Source organism: Amblyomma mixtum, unplaced genomic scaffold (assembly GCF_055824585.1).
Source record: "Amblyomma mixtum isolate Tamu unplaced genomic scaffold, ASM5582458v1 scaffold_21, whole genome shotgun sequence".
NCBI lineage: Eukaryota > Metazoa > Arthropoda > Arachnida > Ixodida > Ixodidae > Amblyomma > Amblyomma mixtum.
The window spans coordinates 326,867-331,981 of record NW_028317718.1 but is presented as its reverse complement, the minus strand read 5'-3'; the positions used below and the strand labels follow the sequence as shown (position 1 = coordinate 331,981).

At 59.8% G+C, this 5,115-nt stretch overlaps 1 non-coding gene across 1 annotated transcript; it reads left to right on the top strand.

Annotated features, from left to right (window-relative positions):
- The first annotated feature begins 1,714 nt into the window (after positions 1 to 1,714).
- On the top strand, positions 1,715 to 3,529 carry LOC149324624 (small subunit ribosomal RNA). The gene has a single exon (XR_016286722.1). It is a non-coding gene; the product is annotated as a small subunit ribosomal RNA (ribosomal RNA).
- The last annotated feature ends 1,586 nt before the right edge of the window (positions 3,530 to 5,115 follow it).

Below are 5,115 nucleotides of genomic sequence, written 5' to 3'. Positions count from 1 at the left end.
CGTGCGGGGCGCCGCGGAAGCGCGGTTGTGCGATGCCGCAGCAAAGCGCGCACGATTTGAGTGGCTTTTGCGGCGAACGCTCCTCGAGTACGGCGGTTCGCCCGATGACAATGTCCACGAGTACGGCTCGTGCGGGGCGCCGCGGAAGTGCTTTTTTGCGATGCCGCAGCAAAGCGCGCTCGATTTGAGGGGCTCTTGCCGCCAACGCGCCTCGAGTACGGCGGTTGGCCCGATGACAATGTCCACGAGTACGGCTCGTGCGGGGCGCCGGGGAAGCGCTTTTGTGCGATGCCGCAGGAAAGCGCGCACGTTTTGAGCGGCTCTTGCGGCGAACGCGCCTCGAGTACGGCGGTTCGCCCGACGGCTATGTCCACGAGTACGGCTCGTGCGGGGCGCCGGGGCAGCGCTTTCGTGCGATGCCGCAGGAAAGCGTGCACGATTTGAGCGGCTCTTGCGGCGAACGCGCCTCGAGTACGGCGGTTCGCCCGATGACCATGTCCACGAGTACGGCTCGTGCGGGGCGCCGGGGCAGCGCTTTCGTGCGATGCCGCAGGAAAGCGCGCACGATTTGAGCGGCTCTTGCGGCGAACGCGCCTCGAGTACGGCGGTTCGCCCGATGACCATGTCCACGAGTACGGCTCGTGCGGGGCGCCGGGGCAGCGCTTTCGTGCGATGCCGCAGGAAAGCGCGCACGATTTGAGCGGCTCTTGCGGCGAACGCGCCTCGAGTACGGCGCTTCGCCCGACGGCTATGTCCACGAGTACGGCTCGTGCGGGGCGCCGGGGATGCGCTTTTGTGCGATGCCGCAGCAAAGCGCGCACGATTTGTGGGGGTCTTGCCGCCAACGCGCCTCGAGTACGGCGGTTCGCCCGATGACAATGTCCACGAGTACGGCTCGTGCGGGGCGCCGGGGCAGCGCTTTCGTGCGATGCCGCAGGAAAGCGCGCACGATTTGAGCGGCTCTTGCGGCGAACGCGCCTCGAGTACGGCGGTTCGCCCGACGGCTATGTCCACGAGTACGGCTCGTGCGGGGCGCCGCGGAAGCGCGGCGTTGTGATGCCGCGGCAAAGCGCGCACGATTTGTGCGGCCCTTGCGGCGAAAGTGGCACGAGTACGGCGATTTACTCACCCACGGAGGTCTGGGTACTTATCGCTGCTATTATATGGGGGTCCCAGTGGAGCAGTCGGCGGCGCGCGCCCGCGTGTGCGCGCCGTGACCGGGTCTGATATGCGGCCTCGTGCCCAGCGTGTCCCCGTCCCTCGGACCCCACGGCATTCGTCTGCAGCCTCATCCGCGTCTGCGATAGGGGCTGGTTGTCGGACGACGCTGTTTCCACGTTTTACGAGGTGTGTTCCGTGCTACCCGGACTCGATTCCGTGCGAGCGCGCCGAAGACGCGGGCGTGTCCCGTCGTCTGGCGGCTTGGCCGTCTCGGCTACGCAGCAAGCGCCGTCCAGTTGCCTAATGCTGCGGCCCTAGAGGCCGATGTGCGCACTGGTGGGCGCGTTACAAATGCTTTGCCTAAAGGCACACGTGCTCTCTTGCCGCGTGGCGATTGCCGTACCTACGGGTCGGATGCCGCAGCGAGCTCGAACGATGCACGGGCAGCGCAAGCTGCCGCGAAAAAGATGCGTCGCGCGCTGGGGGTTTATGGCGGCCCTATCGGCGGCGACGAGGCACCCTTCTGGGGCGAAAAGGGAATGCCTATGCATCATACCTGGTTGATCCTGCCAGTAATCATATGCTTGTCTCAAAGATTAAGCCATGCATGTCTAAGTACATGCCGAAATAAGGCGAAACCGCGAATGGCTCATTAAATCAGTTATGGTTCCTTAGATCGTTTCTTTCTACTTGGACAACTGTGGCAATTCTAGAGCTAATACATGCATTGAGCCTGAAGGCCTTTGGCTGACGGGCGCTTTTATTAGACCAAGACCCATCGGGCTCTGCCCGTACTCTGTGGTGACTCTGGATAACTTTGTGCTGATCGCATGGCCATGAGCCGGCGACGTTTCTTTCAAGTGTCTGCCTTATCAACTTTCGATGGTAGGTTACTTGCCTACCATGGTTGTTACGGGTAACGGAGAATCAGGGTTCGATTCCGGAGAGGGAGCCTGAGAAACGGCTACCACATCCAAGGAAGGCAGCAGGCGCGCAAATTACCCACTCCCGGCACGGGGAGGTAGTGACGAAAAATAACAATACGGGACTCTTTTGAGGCCCCGTAATTGAAATGAGTACACTCTAAATCCTTTAACGAGGATCAATTGGAGGGCAAGTCTGGTGCCAGCAGCCGCGGTAATTCCAGCTCCAATAGCGTATACTAAAGCTGCTGCGGTTAAAAAGCTCGTAGTTGGATCTCAGTTCCAGACGAGTAGTGCATCTACCCGATGCGACGGCTCGGACTGAACATCATGCCGGTCCTCTCTTGGTGCCCTTCATTGGTGCGTCTCGAGGTGGCCTGCGCTTTTACTTTGAAAAAATTAGAGTGCTCAACGCAGGCGAGTCGCCTGAATAAACTTGCATGGAATAATAGAACAAGACCCCGTTTCTGTTCTGTTGGTTTTTGGAATACGGGGTAATGATTAAGAGGGACAGACGGGGGCATTCGTATTGCGGCGCTAGAGGTGAAATTCTTGGACCGTCGCAAGACGAACTACTGCGAAAGCATTTGCCAAGAATGTTTTCTTTGATCAAGAACGAAAGTCAGAGGTTCGAAGGCGATCAGATACCGCCCTAGTTCTGACCATAAACGATGCCAACCAGCGATCCGCCTGAGTTACTCAAATGACTCGGCGGGCAGCTTCCGGGAAACCAAAGTATTTGGGTTCCGGGGGAAGTATGGTTGCAAAGCTGAAACTTAAAGGAATTGACGGAAGGGCACCACCAGGAGTGGAGCCTGCGGCTTAATTTGACTCAACACGGGAAAACTTACCCGGCCCGGACACTGGGAGGATTGACAGATTGAGAGCTCTTTCTTGATTCGGTGGATGGTGGTGCATGGCCGTTCTTAGTTGGTGGAGCGATTTGTCTGGTTAATTCCGATAACGAACGAGACTCTAGCCTATTAAATAGGTGCGGGGTTCCCAGCACCTTACAACCTTCTTAGAGGGACAAGCGGCTCCTAGCCGCACGAAACAGAGCAATAACAGGTCTGTGATGCCCTTAGATGTCCGGGGCCGCACGCGCGCTACACTGAAGGAAGCAGCGTGTCTTTATCCCTGTCTGAAAAGACTGGGTAACCCGTGGAACTTCTTTCGTGATTGGGATAGGGGCTTGCAATTGTTCCCCTTGAACGAGGAATTCCCAGTAAGCGCGAGTCATAAGCTCGCGTTGATTACGTCCCTGCCCTTTGTACACACCGCCCGTCGCTACTACCGATTGAATGATTTAGTGAGGTCTTCGGACCGATGTCCGGCGCGGCCTTTCGGTTGCGCCGGTCTGTTGGAAAGATGACCAAACTTGATCATTTAGAGGAAGTAAAAGTCGTAACAAGGTTTCCGTAGGTGAACCTGCGGAAGGATCATTACCGGATTGTGCTTGTCACACCCGGCGCCGCCCCCACTTATAAGCGGGGGAAGGCCTCAACCGCGGAGTTGCGAGATTCTGAAGCCGCTTCTCTGCACAAACTGTTGCGCCCAGCGGAGCTCCGTCACCAAGGGAAAGTCGGACGGGCTGTATCCGCAGGTTTGAACGGCGTAACGCACCACTCATGGTGGGCTTTCGGTTGTCGACAACCGTCGAAGAGGCGCAAACAGAGCCGGTAGGCAGGCCGAGGGAAAGGCCTGCCCGCTGCCAAGGGAACGGCGGCGGCTGCTGCGAAGTACGAAAGGAAACGCTGCTCGCTGGCTTTGTCGTGTTGCGACCACGAGTCGGTAGGCGGGCCGAGGGAAAGGCCTGCCCGCTGCCAAGGGAACGGCGGCGGCTGCTGCGAAGTACGAAAGGAAACGCTGCTCGCTGGCTTTGTCGTGTTGCGACCACGAGTCGGTAGGCGGGCCGAGGGAAAGGCCTGCCCGCTGCCAAGGGAACGGCGGCGGCTGCTGCGAAGTACGAAAGGAAACGCTGCTCGCTGGCTTTGTCGTGTTGCGACCACGAGTCGGTAGGCGGGCCGAGGGAAAGGCCTGCCCGCTGCCAAGGGAACGGCGGCGGCTGCTGCGAAGTACGAGAGGAACCGCGGCTCGCTGGCTTTGTCGTGTTGCGACCACCAGTCGGTAGGCGGGCCGAGGGAAAGGCCTGCCCGCTGCCAAGGGAACGGCGGCGGCTGCTGCGAAGTACGAGAGGAACCGCGGCTCGCTGGCTGGGAAACTGCGCTTCTGCGCGACGCGCACGCGGCGGGACGCGCGCGGCCCAGGGAACGGCCGCGCGCGAAAGGTCTCGCACTGCGGGCGCGGAGTCTGACGCCGCGCCGACGGCGCGAAAGGAGGCACCGGGACCGAAAAGGACGAGGGATTATAATCCCGCACTTTGAACGCATTCGCGGCAGCCGGGTTCTCTTGCTGCTTCGTCCTTCCCAGCCTTCGAGTAGTCTGTCGGTGCGCTACCGAAACGCCGTCCATGGCACTGTGGCCGGTGGGCTCCTATTGCGGGAGTAGACTGATGAACGTCCGCTTTGCGGCTTGTTCCAAGTACGCGCTGCGTAGCCACGGCTAGGCGGTGCCTGTCTCCTTGCGAAGCAATGATGTGGCGAAATGGTCGAGTAGGGAGCAGCACGATGGCGCACCCGGGGGCGACCGGACCGGGGGGCGTTGGGAAAACCCCCTCCCCTACAAAAGGGTGCAGCAGCGGTAGGCGGTGATGACTCGCCTTGAAAGATGTGAACAGCAGTTGAGTGTGAACAGCAACAAAAAAAACCGCTGCTGGAGTCCGGGGGTAGCGTCGCTGCAGATCGCAGAAAGGTGCGTGAGGACGGTGGCACAGAGCTCCAAGAATGTATATTTCTAGCAAACGCCGGTGCTTCGAGGTGTTCTGCGGTCAGGCCCGTGCGGGCGGAGCGGGCGTGCCCAAGAAGGCACAAGAAGACCCACCTCTGATGAAGACCGGAATTGGAGCGTCACGCGTCGGCTCAGCACTTCTGCCTTAGTGGTTGCCAAATGCCTCGTCATCCTATTAGTGACG